The sequence below is a fragment of the Epinephelus lanceolatus genome, chromosome 2, assembly GCF_041903045.1.
Source record: "Epinephelus lanceolatus isolate andai-2023 chromosome 2, ASM4190304v1, whole genome shotgun sequence".
In the NCBI taxonomy this organism is placed as follows: domain Eukaryota; kingdom Metazoa; phylum Chordata; class Actinopteri; order Perciformes; family Serranidae; genus Epinephelus; species Epinephelus lanceolatus.
The window spans coordinates 41,565,257-41,586,429 of record NC_135735.1 but is presented as its reverse complement, the minus strand read 5'-3'; the positions used below and the strand labels follow the sequence as shown (position 1 = coordinate 41,586,429).

Sequence of the window (21,173 nt, the reverse complement as noted above, 5' to 3'; positions counted from 1 at the left end):
GGGCAAAATATGACCTGAGTAAGGATGTGCGAAAAACCAGAAACAAAACATATTCCAATAAATTTATTGATTATGAGTCTCAATGCTATGTCACAGGACCAATTAATTTAAAGAAATGAGACATTCAAATACCATTTTAACAGTTTACAAATTTGATTACAAAGGCAGAAGTTACACATTTTTTTTCAAGTGTCCAGAGCAACATAATGCTGGAGGGCTCTGCATTAACGCTGCATTGGTCACAACTGTAGGTAGGGTGACTAGGTCCCAATAAACCAAATGTGGGACAAGGAGTAGGTTTGTGAGGAACAATGTGGGACACCCACCCCCAGTGCGAAGTTTAGTCATCAGAGACTAAATACGTTCATCATAAACTATACGTAGTCTACTGTATATTAACACTGGATTGTTTTGTTTATTGAAGTATTTAGTATTTGTGGTCAGTGGGATTTGAGGATTCTTAAAATAACATCTGTAGCCTACAGATGTGAAGCTCTGACTGTATCTGACTGAGCCTTAATGAAAGCTGTTGTCTTGTATTTTTTTTTCCTCTGAAAATATGAACCTTATAGTCAAACACAGTTTATTCAGCCTGTGTAGTTGAGGGGACAGGTCAAACTGATATGATGCTGATTTACAGGAGAATTCATGTCAAATGGAGGATAAACCATGAACATTAAACTACAGATCACCTGTAAAGCATTTTAATAAATTAATCTATCATAATTAAAACAACTGGAGACCGAAAACAAACGGATATATGGGTCTGATCACTTTTTTAATGAATTGACATCATTCCAGACAGGATATAAGTATGTCTGTGACTTCCTGTACGGACTGAAGGCTGCTGGAAACTGTCCGACTTCACCACAGCTTTTTGTCACCGGCCCCACTGTGGCCGCCTGCTCTCGTCTACTTTTCTGGCGAGGCGCACTTCATCTCCAACGAGTCTGACACTCGCGCATTAGCTAACGAGTGTCACCTGTTGCGATCAAGGAGGTTGAAATAGTTGCTATATGGGGCGGGAGGGGCGAGCCCTAGGGCTTAAATGCACATGCGGTGTTACTATGACAATAAACAGAGAGCCTACGTGGGCCGACCGCTGCATGCAGCTTCTTCTCATTGAGGGTGAATGCAAACGCAGGTGACAACCAATCATGCGGGACATGATCTCAATTTGCGTGACGCGTGAAAACAGACAGAAATGCTGTGCAGTCCCACGCAATGCGGGACGTCTGGTCACCCCACGTGTTTTTTCCTTATCTTATTGTTCCATAAGTTATGGATAGTTAGCTGCCGTTTCATGGTTGGTTTTTCATGTAGGCCTACCCTACAGTCTGTGGCACGCTGTACCGGACTGTACAGCTTCTGCTGCAGTATGCGCGTGCAGAGAGCAGCACCAGATGTCCGGAGTGAAACACGCAATCAGACAAGCTGCTTCTCCACATCTTCCCCGTTTTTATCATTAATGTGTCTCAGACTACAATGGCAAAAACGTGAAATGCATCCACAACTAAAACAGGAAAGCTAACTACCAGTATTTGAAAGCAAATTTACAGAAATACAAACAATCCAAACTCCTTCTAATATGCGGACATGCAACCATGGTGCACTTGCTTCGTACTGCCTGGAATATGCCACTTGGATTGAAAATGGGGTGCAGAATAATTCAAATACAATTGTTTAAATGTAAATAAGATTAATTTATTTAATTTTTAATTACATTTTATATTGAAAATATTCAATTAAATATTATGCAACAACGTTTTGACTTAAAAAGAGTTGAAAAAAGTGGGGGGGGGGGGCAAAATATGAGTTTTGCCCCCCCACCTTGAAAAGTGGAGGGGCAGTTGCCTTACTTGCCTATAGGCGTAGGTCCAGTGATCATGTAGTGTGTCATGTCTGTCGGTCAAGTCATGGCACAATTTTATGACTCCACAATTGCTTTATGTGTCAAAGTGACTGTCGGAATGGACAGAAATGTCTTGTAGTGTGAACCAGGCATTAGACAAAGACGCAACAAATCTCTATCATACAGTTAATGGGCTTAATAGTAGTTCTTGAAACTACTGCAGTCTTTCACATTGAGTACAATAATTGTAAACTAGGTATCATCCAAACAAAGACACATCAAACTGATGTCATGCAGTGGCAGGGATTTTCGTCAAAAACTGGGGAGACCTGAAAGAAAAGAGACAACAAAAGATGAAAAACAAAGGCCATATCTTCAAAAGAATCCGCCAAAAATATTTTTTAGGAAACTGTCCGGGACAAGTAATCTTAATCATACAACCAAATCTACACTCGGATGGCTCCTGACAACGACTATGAAAAGTCCTTGAGTCACCGAGCTAGAACTCAGAGTTAAATCCCTTTGAAAATCTCCGGAATAACTCAAAGACAGATCGTCACATATGCTCCTTATCCAGCTTGAGTATAAGCTTGAGCACATCTGCATCTTGAGATGGGAGAAAATCACAAAATTCTTGTGTGCAGAGCTGGTGCAGATACCCGTACCCATGGGAAGTAGAAGCTGGAAATGAAGAAAATATTGACCTGGGGCTTGAACAGTATAATTTAAAATAAAGTTGTTGTTTTTTCTTAATGAATAGAAATATGTTTGTCACTATGTGATCATTTTTGTAGAATTTTAGACAGAAAAAAACAAAAAAATGTTACTCTCTTATCTACAGGTTATTATAGCAGTGATAAAGGATATAAAAAGTTACATATGGGCAGTACAGTCTCCACAGGCACAGATTATTCCATACAATTAGAAAATCTATAATGATTTTCATCCCAGCTTAGTTAAAACTGGAACAGACATGTGAATGCCATTGTTTCCCTCTATGCATTTGTATAGACATGGAATTTGTAATGGTTTCCTCTAAATGCTGCCAAAGTGGTTCATATTATCCCATGAATAAATGCAGCCAAACATAAATCTCTCTCTCTCTCTCTCTCTCTCTCTCTCTCTTATGTCCCTTAGTTGAGATGTCAGTGCTATCTCCGGAGTGACTGAAGAGAAGCAGTATGTGGTGTGACAGCCAGCCTGGGTCACAGCCCCCCATTTCAGCAAATGGGCATGACTTATTTGCAGGGTTGGGGGCTGTGGGGTGTGGGGCGAGGGCGATATTGACAGGATCATTTGCATGTCTGCCAAGTCGCAGGCAGGAGTGTGGCTGAAGGGGAGCTACAAGGGAATAGATGGGATGTGATGGCTTCTATAATCTCCCTCGGCCCAATCGGTCGGAGGTGCTGTGCAAAATGATCATCCGCTGGCTGCGGCTGGACCGAGAACGAGCGACGACTTGGACGAGCTCCGACAGGATGTCTCTGTCAATCCAGGCAGAACTACTTTTTCTCCAGTGTTCACTCATTAACTGCTTTTGTGGAGAATTGGCAGGCTTCATCAATCATAAAACAATAAACATTGCATTTTTGTCAATTTATTCTTGATTTCGGCTTCTGTTACCACAGACAATCCTAAACTGGTGTTTGCCAATAAAAATAACAAAGGAAATGTTGCCTGCATGTCGCATACATAATTTGTTTTTATTTGGCGCAGAGAGAATGAGAGCTCAAAGTGTTTGTCAGACAAGAAAAAAATGAGTTTTATGTGTGACATAAAGGTGCTGTTTTAAATTGGAAGCTGTGGTTTGGTTTATAACCTGTAAGACTTTGATCAGATAAGTATGACTGCACATAAATTTATATCACTTGTTTTTCCTTTGTTGCTACTTAAAGTCCTATTAAATTCATGGTTGTTACACCTTTAGAGCAATTTATTATTTCTGTTATGTTATTTTTATGTTAACCTCTAAAAGATAATTTATTATTTTGTACATGTTAAGATACATTTCAGTTTTAGTTTTTGTAAATTTAAAACCCACATAACTGATTTTAGGTCTTTTTCATTTCATCTTTAATAATACAGTAAGCCAGTCATAATATAAGCTATCACACTGAAATTCACCTGGTCTCTTCCTCAGTTAGTCTATAATGTGTGTGCTGAGTATTGGGTAGATGGACAAAAAGTAAGTGAGTGATAACTAAGGATAGACCGATACATCGGCCGGCCTATATTTGAGTTTTTTACTTGTATCGGCATCGGCCGATACGCGCGTGGGTTCGCGGATTTATTTTTCCCTGGCATGATTTACAGACAGGCATCCACGGGCAGCTCTATGTTGCCGGAAGACCCTGCAGTGCACATGCAGCGAATCCTACTGTGTACAGTAATTGTTATTTTATTTATGCTTCAGCTTAAATATTTGTTTATTTTATAAAGACATTACTGGAAGATTTAAGAGCACTGAATTCTTTTTTTTATTTGAATGTATAATAATAATAATAATAATAATAATAATAATATTCTACCTGTTCTACCTCAACTTTCCATCTTGTTTTAGTATTTTTTACTGTTCAATAAATGTTTCTTATTTTAAACTTGAGACCTGTAATATTTGTTATCATTGTGTCATTTTTTTTATGTAAATAGAGGGAGCAAAAGCAGTATTGGCCCCAAATATCGGCTCAAGAAAATCGGCAGTCCATAATCGGTCATCGGCTAAGGGTGATGGAAAAAAATCGGTATCGGCATCGGCCCTAAAAAATCCATATCGGTCTATCCCTAGTGATAACTCAACTTATCTCTCAAGCACACCATCCCTAATACCCTCAAAACGTCTTGTGAAGCTCTCAAAGTACAGCTCACCACACCAACGGAAATACACCTAAATAAAAGGCTATGTTTATCATGAAAATTTTAACAACTTTATGTTTAGAAGATATAGATTATTGTAAGCCTAAAGCTATCTCCGTAATGTCACAGAGCCAGCCAGAAAGTCTAATGTCTTATGTGGGTGATGGTAAGACTCATCCAAGACAAAGCTTACACATGTTTGAGAAGGCAATTTTGTTGGCTACCATCCCAGAGTGTTCATGGTGTAGACTTAGCTTAGATGTATCAAACTGTCAATAAAAGCCACATAACGGCATTTTTAAGACTGGATAATTACCCTTAAAGACATTTTAGGTTGAAGCAAGTGGCAGATTGTATTGTCTTTCTCCTGGACATATAGTAATGTATGCAGTACTACATTATTGGTCAAATTGTTCATCAATTTTGACCCACAAATTCCTCATAGCTACTCTGCAGCACGATCAGATAGCAGCAGGCTAGCAGGCAAAACTGTGTGATGCCACAAAGTATAACTTTGCTCCTATTAACCTTTTGTAGTATGAGTAGTAAAAGTATAACCTTGTCAAAAATTTTCGAAAGGAGTTCTAAAGAGCCTTAGCTTTCAAACAAGTGTGTTTACATATGGAGAAGTGAAAGGCATTGATATGAGGATGGAGACTTTTAGCATATAGCAGTTATTCAGATTTTACGATTGCTCACTTACTATTGTAAAATAAACCAAATTCCAGAATACATGCTGGCATTGTACATTTCGGCAAGCCACATATTTGTAACATTTGTACATTATTAAGTTGAGGATATGATGAAATGTTGCATTTCTTTGCATTTCAGTGATGCTGTGGTTAATGTGTGGTTATGGTTAGGCACAAAAAACACTTGGTTATGGTTAGGAGAAGATCCTGTTTGGGCTTAAAATACCAAGTCTGTGTGCAGTAATCATGACAATCACAATGCCCCTGATGTCTCGCTAAACAAGGCTAGGTCAAATCCTAGTATATGGCTGGACCGTGTATGAGACACTAGAGGGCCTTTAATTTGAAAAAGGAAGTGGCCGGCGTATACCCAGTCAAACTTTTTTAGCTCTGACTTTCGTTTTACAGAGTTGGAATGAGCTGTCCCAGTTGTTGCAGTACTGCCCAAAAACTCATGTGAATATATGGTAAAATGAAGAACAGTGCACTTAGCCACAGTCACACAGCAGAAGGGAGCTGCTTTGTCTGGAGCTGTACCCACTGATCAAACTCTTTTTCTCTGGATTTAACACAACCCTCCTCTCCACTCTTCAGCTCCAGTCGTTGATATAAAGTTGCGACCCTGCATGATGGAAGCTGCACAGCCTTCGGCCATTATCACAGCCAAGCTCCGTCGATAATGATAGCTTGTAAAACATCCCATTGGCGCCGATTACCAAAAAGAGAAGTTTGTTATTGCGGCAGCATCCATTCCAACTTTTTAACATTTAAAATTCACTTCAATTTCAATCAGTGTCTTTTTTACATTTTCTTATTAACAGTTACAGAACCCATTCTGACAATATAGTTTAAATAACTTTAAGGCTTGTCTGTCACACAGCCAGGGCTTTCCCTCAAACAAATTGATGAGGTAATCCTTCCTTTTCTCTTTCCAAAACTGCCGTTTTGCCAGTGGGTGGCTGGCTAGTTAACTAGCTAGCTTGGTAATATCCTCATGCTTTTATTTTTAATGTTACAGTGGCTACAGAAAATAAGCTAGCTAAGCTAATAATAAGCTAGCTAATAAGCTAGCAAACTATCAGCAGGCTAGCTAACTAGCAGTAGGCTAGTTAGCTAACAGTAGGCTAGTTAGCTAGCTGCTAATTCCACCATGCTATCATGCTATGCATGACAGTAAACAATGGCTGAAGCCGCACCTCCTCATCGAAATGTGGAGGATGCAGAGGTACAGAACAGAGCGGGAAAATTCAAACCCTTGGCTTGACAGTGTCGCTGACAATGAATATCAAGCCAACTGTAAATTGTGGCGGCGAGTATTTTCTGTGGCGCATGGTGGCCTGTCAGATTATGTAAAAGTCCATCTTATCTCCTGCACTATGTTTTATTTTTCTAAATTGATGTTTTAAATGTCAAAGCAGTTGTTTAATTTACAGTTAATAAGTTATGAGAGGGGCGTTGGTAGCGTAGTGGATGGTGCCGGCGCCCCGTGTATTGAGGTGATGCCTCGCTGCAGCGGTTTCGACTCCAGCTTGCAACCCTTGCATGTCGTCCCCCCACTCTCTCTCTCTCCTCATCTCCCACACTGTCCTGTACATTAAAGGCAAAATGCCCCAAAAAATAATCTTTAAAAAAAATAAGTTATGAGAGTATGAAATCTATGGTACTTGAAGTAAATAGAGATGAAACAGTGTAATGAGTGTGTCATCATTCTTACATTATTGTTATAGGCCTATCTGCCTTTCTACTAAAGTTTTGTGATTACATATTTTATTCAAAGTCTTTCTCATCACTGCCACACCACAGGGCCTATGGTGATTGTTTCCCCGAGGAGTGTGGCCCTCACTGCGGGGGCTGTCCTTTTTTCTGGATTTTTCTGTATAGCAGGTGGCAACCCTATGCTACACTGGTTACAGAAAATGAGGAATACAGTACTACAGGACTGTCAGCAAACACAGCTCTGTCAGCATGTCAGTGCATTTATTTCAAAAGAGCAGATGCCAATGAGGAAACACCAACTCTCACATCATTACTCACTAACTTCATCACACAGTCACTTACTCACAGACAGACTTTGCATTCATTGGGTTGGCCTCGCCTCTGAAATCCAGCCAAAAACAACTGTTTTTGTTGTTTGTTGGTCTCAGCATGGCAGCCGTCTCATCAAGGTGTCATCCACCACCCCCCCTTCCAGAGCTACATCACTTTAAACATTAATATGATACATATGAAAAGTACAAATAACGTAAAGTAACGTATTTGTGGGTTGCAGAACGGTACAATGGCAACATTTGTATGTGTATAATGCAGAATCACTATAGTTTGTGGTTCTTAAAGAGTACAAGAATCCATCTGCATTTGAACTGCAATAACTCTTGATTTAGTGCTGCATGAGTACCACCTCAAAACATTAATATCACAGCCTGTCTGAGGTGACACTGCTTACAAATGCTAGCAGTAAGTATATTTACTGGGTGACTTTTGCTGCATCGTCATATTGGCTTGTAACTACAGGCACTTGAGTGCTGATGAAAAGGGTCGGTGTAAATATTAAGGACACTTTGAGTACTTCCAGGAAGAAGAAGACGCTCCTCGAGAGCTCCTTTAGCACATGGAGAGCTACACCCTGTCCAGTTGAAAGGTCAATTGCCACAGTGAATGCAGGGCGGAAACTGCTTTCACCATGAACACCTCCTTGTGTGTTTTGCCTCTTTACACTCTACAGGACACACAGCCAAAGGCTAGCCAGCTTTTTAATGGTTAATCAATAGGCCCAGGAGTCCCTGGACTATGTGTCTCGATATTTGGGGGCTGAACCAAAATAATAAGCCAGCATCTATCTGCTGAGGCTGACAAAGAAAAGTCAATACTTTTGTACTCGGGTTCCAGATTGATGGCAGCTGACCAGCGGTTAGGTGGTCGGCTTTTTGGACAAAACAGAAAGAGACAAAAGAGAAAGAAAAGGAAATGAAGACAGGAGCAAAAAGAGATGTTAAGATGATCAGCTCACCTTCTAAAGAGCTCAGTCTCAACATCTGGAGTGTGATATATAGCAGATAGATCATATCACACTACAAAAAACAAAGTGGTCCCTTTACAATCCCTCCTCCTGCTCTGATTCTTGCTCCATCCTCTGTGTTTTTTCTATAATACTGCAGGTTTATCCTCCTTATCTCTCACCTTTCTATATTTATCTGTATAGGGCTTCCATTCCTTTAATGGAGGTCACCTGCTTATCCACAGTGGAGCATCTTTTAAAGGGAAAGTTGCAGCTTGCTGTGTCTCTCTGCTTACAGGCTTAAAAATCTTTGTGTGTAAGGAAAAATAAAGTAGCCCATAATGATACTTCAGCTATTGTGCACATTTTTTTTTAAGAGATGATAAAAACTATTTGGGGCATATTTGAGTAAACAGGGTCTTCAGTTCACTGAGTGGGTGTTTCCTATGGTAGAGGTTGGCTGACATTGAGAACTGGCATTGCAAGGAGAAGCCTGTCAACTTCCTTGGCACGCTGCTGACTGGAGCATGTCATAGCCTTGCATAGCCGACAAACAATACACAAGACGTTTTTTCCAACATTTACAACAAAAAAGCCCTCACAGCTAGTTTATTATGTACAGCTCACGATAAGTTCTCAATGACTGTGAGAACTGTTAAGGCCCAATCCCTATACAAATCTTGCCCCTACCGCGTAGCTTTTACCCATCTGTTTTGTGTGTTCACATCTAGGGGTAGAGTGTCCTAGTTCTTGTTGGGATAGAGGGGATAGGGCAAAGTGTAAGGGCTACTTGACCCTCCAAACAGAGGTGTGAGAAATCATTAGCAAGATGGCTGCAGCAGCAACAAAAGAATGCCTGAAATTTAGTCCAGCAGTGAAGCTGCTTCACTTGTCACTACTCTTCTAATATCAGTGCACACTGGTAGGGTAGGAGCACGGGTTACCAGCATTAGCCTACACAACACCTCTAGTTGCCTTGTAATGAAGCAGTATTCTTTAGTTTGATGACTTGTTTGATTTATTGATAGCATGAATCTTAAGTTGTGAATACATTGCAAGCGTCCTGACAACCACAAAGAGATGTCTGTGGCCCACATACGACAAGTCACCACTACCAAAGACTGCACTCTGAGCCCAGTGTGGTTTATTGTTCTATTTGCACAAAAATTCATAATATGAGACAAAATGAAAAGACACATTTTCCCCCTTGTTTTTCTCCAGTGGAGGTTCCTTCCTGGCTGTCGCCAATCTTGGCCAGTGTCTTGCATTTGACACCGCAGCTACCTGAAAGGGCTGAGCTGTCCTCCCTATCTGTCTCCACACTGTTGCTCTCTCTCTCTTTATCTGGGAGTGGTCTTCATCCTCTGTTACATCCAACCTTTTTGTCCTCGTCATTATCATCTGCCTTAATATTACTATCTGACCTGTTAAAAGTAGGCCATCTGAGTCATGAAATAATACAGTGCATCCCATTCCTCTCTCTTGCTGTGAATTTGTCCCACTGGTCAAGTTTTTTTTTACTGCCTCTTAGTAAAACAGCTATAAAGGCTTTTGATGGATGCAAAAAATGCAGAAATCAAAAGATTTACAGTCTGTATTTAAACATGATTGACACTATGTGAGGGTGTATTTATTTTTAAATGTTGGAAAATTTCAGATGAAAAATATGGACTTGGTTAGCAAAGTAGGCCTTTAATCTCAGTTTTTTGTTGTTGGTCCCACACTACGCACTATCATATGCTGATGCTTGGTCAGTAGCACTTGGCATCAGACATCAATGTACTGAGGCACCCTTTTGCAGCAGTATGAGGCACACCCGCTGGCAGGATTTTTTGACACTCCAAACAATTGCCATAGTATATATAATATATAGCCTAATGAATGAGACAGTCGGCATTGGGTGGGTGGTGGGGTCAAACAAACTCTGGACTTTCACCCAAGATGCTGCTTTTTGTCTCCTGTGTGAAATCAAATTCAGTCAGTTCTGAAATACCAGTGCAGTGTGTAGCATTATAAACTTGTGACTTATGTCACATGACGTTAATTTACAAACGTGTTTATTATAAACCAAACCATGATGTTTTTTTCTAAATTTAACAATGAACTTCTGTTGTCTAAACCTAAGGAAATAAACTTCAAAATTAAGTTTTTACCTATGTACGTTCTAATTTTATTTTTGAAAAGAGACTGTATACATCTAACGATTCGAAACTGTACATAACAAACAGAAATTGACACGTTGCCCCTGAGTGTCTAAAATTTATGCCAGACAGCATCATAGCCTGATGCGTAGGGCCACTGACCAAGCATCAGCATTATACGAGTTGGGAGTGAGAATGTATTGGCCAATCTCTCTTTCTTGTGTTCATTATTGTGAAGTGACCAGACTGTCAAAACTTACAGCAACAGGAAGTCCTCAGCGCTCTGCATGTTACTCCATAATTCAAATCAAGACATGGAGCAATGGGGTCACAAAGAAACGTAGGGAGAGTTAACAACGACTTACAGCATTAGCCCTCCAGCTGGTGAACTGCCTCTGAATTAGAGTTATATTAGGCTACTGCTTTCCAAGCCCCCCACACAGCATTTGCACCAATTAAATTGCCAGTACCATCAGTGTCAGTCAGTACCAAACATTCACACCACAAACACTAATGAAAGGGGCTCTTTTGAAAAAAACAAATATAACTTAAACATCTTGTGTTAGGTAGTCACAGTTTTGGCCAATTAAATAAACATGTCAAAAGACCAAAGATACACATATTTCTTTACAAAAATGACTTTGTCAGTTCAGTACAAATAAACTGCTCCCTCTAACTGACAGAGTGGAAGGCAGTTCCTTTCATGCATAGGCTAATCAAAACCTATTGCTTGTTGCTTATGGTTCTACCTTTCCCTTGTGTTGATTTGACTTTGCTGCAGTTTCACATGGTCTGTTTATAGCTGTATGTATCAAACATTAAAATAATCTATATGCCATACTGAAAGTAGAATGCACTGTTCTAGAGTTGGCAAACACCACAGAGGCTTCATCATGAGCAGCAGATATTGTACCCATCTTGTTTCGACCAGCTAACATTTAGCATCTGTGTGGGGCTGCTGGCTCTTGCAGACTCTCCTATTTGATCTTTCCCAAGAGAGTGCCTTATCTCGCCGGCTTGATGTATATCCGGACACTTGCCAACCCATTGTATGTCATCGTCATTCAGCAACAATATGGATCACATGCTCTCCGTGGAGAGCAGCTGAAGACGTGTTCAAAGGCCAGGATTGTCGTTAAGAGGACTAAATAATGAACTCATTTGACTAAAGGCTTTTAATGCCCATTTATCCTAGAAAATGAGAAATAGGCTGAGGATTAGACTCATGCTTAAAGAATTGCATGTTGGGGCTTTTTTTTTTATTATGCCATCCTCTTTCTTTTTTCCTTTTTTTTACAGCCATATGAGGGTAGCAAGGGATTTGAGGCGTGTTGTCCTCATTTTCAACAAACGATGCAGCTGCATGAACAAAGGATGAAGCTGAAATTATCAATGCAAAGTAACATGAGACAATGGTGCTTGCGTATCACTCAAAACACAATTGAAGCACATGTGCACCCACATAAATACTATGTCCATGTCTGCGCATGCACACTCACACACACACACACACACACACACACACACACACACACACACACGCACTCAATGAGATCCACACTGTTCCAGTCTTCAAACACACACACACACACACACACACTTACCAAAGCCATTGTTTCTTATTCAGCCCAAGTTGTCCAATCAATAAGACCACGTACAACTCTTTGCAGCACATTATTAGGATTGAAAGACGCTACTATCAGCTTTTGTATGCTTCAACTGATACGTCTTTCACTTCAAAGTCCAAACAAAGAGACCTGAACGTGTCCAGGAGCCGGGTTCTCTCCCTCTGGAGTAAAAGAAACCAAGGCGGTACACTGCCATCTTGTGAGAGAAAGAAAGGCAGACTAACAAGCAGCAGTAACAGGCAAATAATGGAATACTTGCCTGCCTAATGACCATCGCAAATAGCTGGTGGTGAGCAGTTGAACATTTTTGTCTTTTTTTCTTTATAGCATTGTCTCTGCCACTGCTAAGTAGCTCAAATGTAGTCTCATTTATTGGCACTGTGAAACCACCTGAGCATACGAGCAGACACACACGTACACTGAAAGTACACACACACACACACACACACACGCACACACACACACGCTAATATCCATACACTTATGCACATAGACATGCGCATAGGTGAGTCAGAAATGTATTATCTGTGCGCTTTTCAGCAGAATAGAGGGCTTAAGCCGGGATGAAAGGACCACTCTGAACTCTTTTGATGAGCATTAGCATGCTAATAGCTCGCTCCCTTTGTTACCCCTCTCATCTGCGAGAATGTCAAGGCTAATCTGTGTGATTCCTAATGACGGCAATGGGGTGATAAACACTTCGCGCCGTGTTCTCCCCTAAGTCTGTAGTGATGGCAGTGGAGGCAGCAGAGCTTTGGAGGATATGTGCTTATCAGATTTCTGAATGGCCGAGACACTGGAAAGAGAGAGAAGCATTTTCACTATGCCCTTTTGTGGATTTCATTTTCTCCCTCTGTTTGTCTTTATATTCTTATTTTTTCTCTGTACAGACCATACTCTGAACCTCTCCAGTGTTTTATGGCATCAGCTTTATCATTTTCACTATTTTCTGCCCAATATTTACTCCTCTATCCCCATCTTTGTCTCTGTCCTCTCTCTTCCTCTCTGTTTTTGGCCCATCTCTCCACTTCATCCCTGAAGGCTGCAAATTATCTCATAACCAAGCCAAATCAAGTATCTCAGGGTCATCTCACTTTTGTAATGAGCACATTTTTGTAGCATGTACTGCAGCACATTAAAACCCCAAATAATGCAATACAAATTTCTTGCACTGGTACCTGTGCATGTCATTGTCTGGTTTTCATGCGAGTGGTGCTGCCTTTTTGTATCTGAAAAGTCTATTAAGTAAGAAAATGACAACTAGGTTAACAGCATGACTACCATGGAAAAAATTACGACTACATCCGTAGTATGCCAAATAAATCAGAAAACCTTATATTTCTCCACATTTTGGCCCTTCATTCACAACAACAGAGCTTTTTGAAAACAGTCTCTTACATGGATACATCTGAAAACAATGCATTTGCATTATAGTGTGGACAAGGAAAACTGAGCTTTTTGGAAAATGATGACAAACTGTAGTCTCAGATACTCCTGGGCAGTATACAGGGCTTGACATGGATAATAATTCCAGGTGCGAATCTACAATAGCCCCAGCCCAGGCCAAACTCCACACATTCACAACACATCACATACACTGTAACCATTCCATTTTGTTACTGTAACTGTTTTCTTTTTATGTCAGTAACATATAGGCTACAGGTTACAGGAACAGGTGTTGATATATGTATTTTTTGTGCACTTTTGGATTGTTTGTGATTCACCTGACATTTTTTCAGAGCTCTGACTGGACTTCTCTTTATCACCACGAAGCTTTGGTAGTGCTGAGTAACAGGTGCTGCAACCTGAAGAAGAAAAGATAGAAAAGAGCATACAGATCTTTATTTTCCATATAATTTAAACATTTCCACGTATACGCTTCTCCTGCTTTCCTACATGATAATTAAGTGTCAATGGAATTTACTGACTTTTTAATTGAGACATAAAATGACCTTGGGAAGGCTAGTTGTGTTGTTACGCAATGGCAGTTCTAGGCCATTTCAAATGGGGGGCCAGGATGTGGCCACATGTGATATTAAGGGTACCTGCATTAAGCAAAACTGTTACATACCACCACCACTTCCATAAGTTTTGTTCTCCAAAAGACTAATGATACACATGTAACAATAAAAACAAGAGTACTCATTTAGTTTACATACATTGTATTTATCACTGTCCATGAATAGTTACAATCCCCCCTCTCTGGGGATCACTGAAGGGTGAAAAAAGTATTAAAAAATATTCACCACAGTTAGGAGGCCCAGAGAGGGGTCCAGGTCCCCCTTGCCCTCCCTTAGGACCTCCCTTGATATTATGAAATGCTGAGTGGCCCAGCACTTTTTTAAACACTGACCATATCCCTTGCTTGTGAACATATGTATAATTTGGCAATTTTGCTGCACTTTCCTCTCACACTTTGCTCTGGTACTTTTCTCTTTTCAACGTGCTCCATCTCAGCTCCATTCTTTTCTTTTCCTCGTTTTCTTTTTTTACCTGCACTGTCCATGGCACTTCACACACTGACTGAACAATGTGTTAATGCATCCGTGTGTACGTTCAACAGCATGTGATGACAGGCAGAGACCACACCATCAGGTTAAAAGCAGGCAGCGGGATGACAACCAACTGATGACAACTTTCTCTTCTCTCTAACTTTCTTTGTGGTCACCCATATTAAGTATTATTATAGCTGAACACACGATGCAGATATCAAACCGGTGCCTCAACAGTCTGGAGTGATGACTTTTAATACAATTTTTAACAGGTAATGTACCTTATTTACATATATATATATATATATATAAAACCATGTGCTCCAGAACTCATCACTCCAGATCCTGTATTTATGTTTGATTTTGACCAGATGACATTGTGATCATAAAACTAGGGATCTGATCAATGTCTAACTGTGGAGTTACTGCACTGAGACATCATAAAGTAGACATAGACAGGTAGCACATATTTTTTTCCCTCATTTTGCTGTTGACAACAGAAACAGAAAAATATGTAAATGGGAACAACTACATTGTTAGTTTGGCTGTATTATAGCACAGTTTGGGTGATGATGGGGAGCCAGCAGAGGCTCTAACCAGACTGTGTTTGTCCCCCTTCTTACCAGATGTTGGCTGTGATGCACAGTTTTGTCGTTTACTGACAGAAAGAGAAGAGGCAGAACAGATGTAACCATATTCCTATAGTTTCAGTGTGGACATAGATTTTAACAAAAGCAATCGTTGTCATATGTAAATGGTGTTTTCAGATTTAGGCGGCTAGAGATATACTCCAAAACAGACACAGATGCAAACAGCTGGGCTTCTACAAAGGTGTACATACATTTTAAATGTTGGGTTTAATTTGAACTTGTGTCTGAGTGTATTAGTAGTAACTGGTGCTTAATTACAAATCAAACAATATTTCACATCACGGAATAGCATATTTATGACTGCCACCCAACAGCATTGAGTGAGGAAAGGCTGTGAATTTGAGATCCATAATTGCAAAGTATTGAGTAGTCAGGCAGCCCTCAAGTCTTTGCCAAGTTGTGGCGTTAACTGTCTTTGTGCTAATGTCAGATGTACTGCTCTGCTTTGTGCTCTACTTTTCTTTTAACTGGAGCCAACAAACAATATCATTTTGATTTTGCATGCATGTCAGCTTTAATCACACCTTGCAGAGCATAGTCCAACCTGACAGAGGCTCCTTTAAAAATCCGATCCAGATCTGCAAGTGAATCAATTCAGTGCGTTCATTTCCCAAATGAATGATTGATATGTGAATTGACGTGTGACTAGTGTCTGCTGTCTCTCACTCTGTTTCTCCCTGAGCCTAGTACCCTTGCCCACGGTCTGTTGGTATATCAGGCTGCAGAAGCCATCAAGTTAATGCCCTCTATCAACACCTTATTATCAGACGCGGCCATGCTCCCTGCAGCAGATGAGAACTATTCCAGTTGTGCCTAATGCCTGTGAGTGGAGGCTATCTGCATGGCCAGACAGGCTTAACAGGGACAGGTAGCATTTAACACCCAGCCCACACAAACATTACATCCCTGCTCTTTATGGCTACAGTATGCTGCCACATTACGAGCCAAAGAGCGGCGATTGGATCGAAAATTAAAACCCTTTCAACCCCAGCAGATGGAGCCGGGGACAGAATGAGAGAGAGTGGGGGTTGCTGGGAAAATGGCAAACACAAGTAAGCATTGTCAAAGTGTGTGTGTGTGTGTGGGGGGGGGGGGGGGGGGTGGGGGGGGGGGGGAGTGAAGTGGGGGTTGTTGCCCACCTGCCACCACCTTGATTTTAATGCCAATAAAGGCGTGGCGGGCTTGAGCACACACAAAGCCAAGGTTAACACAAAGATGGAGGGGGCCGATACGGTCACTCACGCTTGGCTGAAAGGAAACCCTGATGACTTTTCATTTCCAATGTTCATCTTGTTATCTGTAATTGTTAAAGGATGGGGCTCTGTTAGTCGCAGGCTGGGCCTTAATAGTCTGAGTGTTAGCCGCCACGCAAATTGATGCTCGCTGTTAGAAGTGGAATGGAATGGTGGACATGTCTGTGGGTCTGTGTGGGAGGTGGGAAGGTGTCTTTTTACACCGCGAAGGAATGTATGTATGTAGTGGGATGGAGGTGGCGTGAGGGTGGGACATGATTATGAAAATGGCCCTTACGTCATGCTCTTTATCCAGTGTGATGAATAGACGTGCTGCTGATGAGGCACAGGGATAGAAATGATGATAACGGCGAGATATGAAGGTAGTGAGGGCACATTTCAGAAACACATGTGCTTACACAAGCATGTAGATAGAGACACATGGGTGTCAACACAAGATAGGTAATGAAAAGAATATTGATTGAAGAATTTACTGAAATTCTTGCATCTCCCAGCTTGCCCATGAAAATCATCATTGCAGAGGGGCTGCATGGCCAAATGCTGTTAACATTAATCTCTGGGGATTTTACCTGGCCGATCATTATTCATTATTAACAGGTTGGATTGAGTCAGTACAAGTGTGCAATATCACAGAAATAGCTTTGTTCAGCACCGCCTGTGGTTCAGCATTTATTCTTATTCAGCTCTCTGGTCCTTGTGTAAACCTCACTTTCCCAAAGGTGACAAGCAGCACATTTAATAGTGGCTTTTAATAATACTCCATAGGAAGTGGTGCACTCTGCTCTCTTTGTCTTGTATTTCAAGGCTATGGAAGACCCAACTAAGAACCTGACAGTTTTGAAGCACCTCTAGGGGAGCATCATCATCACTGTGCCATCAGTTGAGTTTATTTAGTTGTGACAAAGCAAAGTGTTATTTAATTTTGTGTGTATCAACGTTCTCTTTGCCTGTCTTGTCTGTGTCTTGTATCTCTGTATAATGATTTCCCAGAATGTCTTGTAATACCTGAAGGTGGATGGCAACTTGGTGCATTATATTCGTGAAGAGAGCGCTACTAAAAGGAAAGTAGTGGCAGAGTTTTATTTTCTGTTTTCTTTCTTTTTTAAATGAGACACAGTGATAGCTTTATTAAAGACATTATGGGTAGGATTTGAACATTTAGGACTCACTGCCCACCAGGGATACAATGAAATAAGAGTCTACAGCCATGCTGACAGCTATTGCTAGGGATAATGGTGCCTTGAGCTAAATGCTATCATCCATGCACGCTGGAGCTGAGTTTCATTGAGGGAGCAGGTTCATCTTAGCATCTAACATTTGCTAATAAGCACTCAACAGAAAGAACAGCTGAGGCCAAGAGAATGTTATTAGTTTCGCAGTTATTTGATCATAAACCAAAGTATTGGACAAATGCAAATGTTGACTTCATGATGGTGCTAGAGAATAGAGTCAGGGGATCATCAAAGTTATTTGTTCTGAGGGGGACAAAATTTCATTTGTTGAGATAGCTTGTTCTCATCCCCAGGGCATCAAATAACGCCCCTCAGCGAATGATTTTGACAAAGGAACCCTTTTAAGTCCATCTGTGGTGTACTGGCTACAGGGAAACCCATCTGCAGCATCACTTGACACTGAGAGCAACTGACTTTGAATGAAGAGCAAGAAAGTCCCATAGGACTGGAGGGAGGAAAGGTGGATTGGTCAAATAAAACTGGACTTTCATCCAGGAGACCACAGTTTGTGTTCTGTTTGAAACCAAAAGTCACTATTGTTTATTGCTTACATCATAATACACATACAGTCGTCATGTGCTGATGTTACATTACGTAACATATACACTTATTTCTACCAAATTTTTTTATCTCTTTTCTAAACCTAACCAAATAGTTTTGTTGCCATAAATCTGACCGTGATTCTTTCATGAAATGCTAAAGGCTGCCCTGTGATTCACTAAAAGATGCAGAGGGGCATGACAAATCACCAGTATTTGCCGACCTGGGAATGAAAACAGATTGAGATATTACAGTCCAGACTAAAGTGGAAAAATGGACCAACCACAGGGTTGGCAACAACAGCAATGACATTGCCATCCCAAGAGCCATGCTGCTACCATGATTAAAAAATTGTGGCAGACAACAATGCAAGCTGCTATGCATGAGCTGAATGCTACACAGGCTGCGCTGGTTTGCAATAGGACTGTATCCTTTGTCTGTAAATAAAAGCTTTTGCAGTCAGAATTATTTGAAAAATGCTATAATTACATCAAAACTTTACACTTTCATAAAAACTCAACACAGCTTGTTTATATTGCATTCTGGTCAACTGAGGGGTCTTCTGTAATGGATTTATCCCTGTGTGGTGGCTGAATAATAGTACAACGTGATGTTGCAACAAGGAAGCCAAACAATGATATTAACCAGTGATGTTTCACACATCTGAAATATTGCCAGATTCCCTTGTTCCATGACAGACAGGTATGCAACATAATGCTGTCTACAGTACATTTTGTCAGTTATGTAAGTAACCAAATGGACCCAGGTGTGTAAGCCATGTTTCATTAAACTGTATATTCACAAGCAAAGACTGAGAATTGTCTGACAAGGTCAGATCTTCTACACAGAACAGGCACGCTTACAAGAATTAAATACAATTAGATTTTACTTCCTCCCAAAAGGTCTGTAAGATGTGTAATTATTTAAATGAAAATAGATTTGCTTTCTCACAATGACTCACCCATGCAGAGAAAAGGCCAAGTAGATATTACATTCCTACAGCTTGATTGACTCAGTTCTTGCCAGGTTTTACCGTAGCTACAGGTCTTTATACACAGGTCATTTGCTGGGAGTGTGTCAGCAGAGAGCTATCAGCAGAAGTGAAGCAGTGAACGGAATCACCTACCCCTGTCTCAGGTGTGACAGCAGTAGTCAGGTGAATAGAGGGGGGAAAGGTCGTTTTAAAGCGACACACAAGGTGCAAAGGTCTTAAAGTGTGATGGAAGAGCTGGTTAGAAAGAGTGGAGCGAAACTGTGTATGTGTGTGTCAGTGTCTAGTGTGTGTGTGTGCGTGTGTGTGTGCGCGCATGCATGGGGGACACAGATGTTGGAAGTGAGAAAAAGCGAGAGAAAATTGCCTCATAATATCAAAAATCAAATCTACAAGAGTAATTCAGTACCTGGAGATTCACTTTACTTTTGTGGATTAGTGCAGTCTTCCACGCTCAAGTGTCGCTTTTAGTCTTTGATACATCACAGGGAAGATTTGATTTAATCTCTCCCACCCTTTGGAAATTGAGAAGAAAAGTAGCAAAGAGGCCCTTTTTATTTTTAATTCAGTCTTCTAGAGATCTGGGATTTAGTTCTGAAAACATTATCCGTTGTAAGAAAGGAAGTTTCTATTATTTATTTATATGAAAATTAAACACTAAGTAAAAGAGACATAAAGCATGTGCATGAAGATCCAAAAAGTATTTTTTGTACAGAAATAAGTAATACTAGAAGCAATACATTATAAAAGAGACTTGTGAATATGAGCCTCAGCAGTTCATATCCTTTTCATGAATGAATTTAATCAATAGCCTAAATAAAACTACAGAGGGTTATACTATTAAACTGACTGACAGTTTTGGCTTGCAAACAAAGTTAACAGATTGGGCCACTTTCCACCCATTTAGGGTACTTTTGATTTGATTTAGTGCATACATTTTGGTGCTTTTCTCCAATGGATAGTTAGGATTTCTATTAAAATGAAACCTCTCCTCCATATACAATTGATATTGCTAATGCATTGAGCTCAGTAGGTCCAACATGCAATAATTTAAAATCATAATAACTGATGACCAAAACACAAAAACATATCTCAATTCATTATAGGCTGCACCTTCTTCTTTGTGTTATTAATCAGTCATGTGGTAAAAGTCAAGCAGCAATGTCCAAGCCTGGCAAATGAAGCTAATGCTGCAGTTCTCTGAATGGCCCTTGAGGCTGGCTCCAAAACAGAGTCAATCCCCATAAACCCCATGTTAAAATGCACAACTTCACAGCAGAAATAAAATTTTTACAGCCTGATACAACAAACGGTTTTGGTCTCTGAAGCTAATTTCAACTTTCATGACAGCTGTAAGTAGGGTGACTTTTTTATAACTCACCCGTTTATGATTTCTTAAGGCCCAAAGTTATGTATATTTCAGGGCATGGCTGCTTGAGTGAAAGGCTGTCTGTGAGGCATTGGTCATTGGCCTTGACAAACCAATGGGTGACATCACAGTAGCTACATCCATTATTATATACAGTCTCACACCTGCTGATTTAGGTAGAAATGGCTTCTTATTTTGAATATGTTATCCAAAAGACTCAATGGAGGTATTTTTTGCTTAATGTAACTGTGGTTTGGATTCACCTAATGTTACTTATAACACAGGGAACCTATCACCTTAAGAGAAATTTAAAAATGTGGCTTCTTTTATGATGATCGAGTGGCTTTAAAGCTCTGATTGAGCGATTTGTTGTTAATCAAATCTGACAAAACTGCCTCTAAATTTTCTCTACATAGGTTTTGAAGCTCCATGACCCTATCTGTATTTAGGGTAAGGTTTAGATGAAAGATCATGTATTGGGCTTA

General features: G+C 40.4%; 1 long non-coding RNA gene across 1 annotated transcript; it reads right to left on the bottom strand.

The window, feature by feature from the left end:
• Nucleotides 1-1,849: 1,849 nt before the first annotated feature.
• On the bottom strand, nt 1,850-19,421 carry LOC144459309 (uncharacterized). Its single transcript, XR_013488320.1, has 3 exons — nt 19,290-19,421; nt 13,886-13,966; nt 1,850-2,181 (listed from the first exon to the last, which is right to left on the bottom strand). It is a non-coding gene; the product is annotated as an uncharacterized LOC144459309 (long non-coding RNA).
• Nucleotides 19,422-21,173: the final 1,752 nt, after the last annotated feature.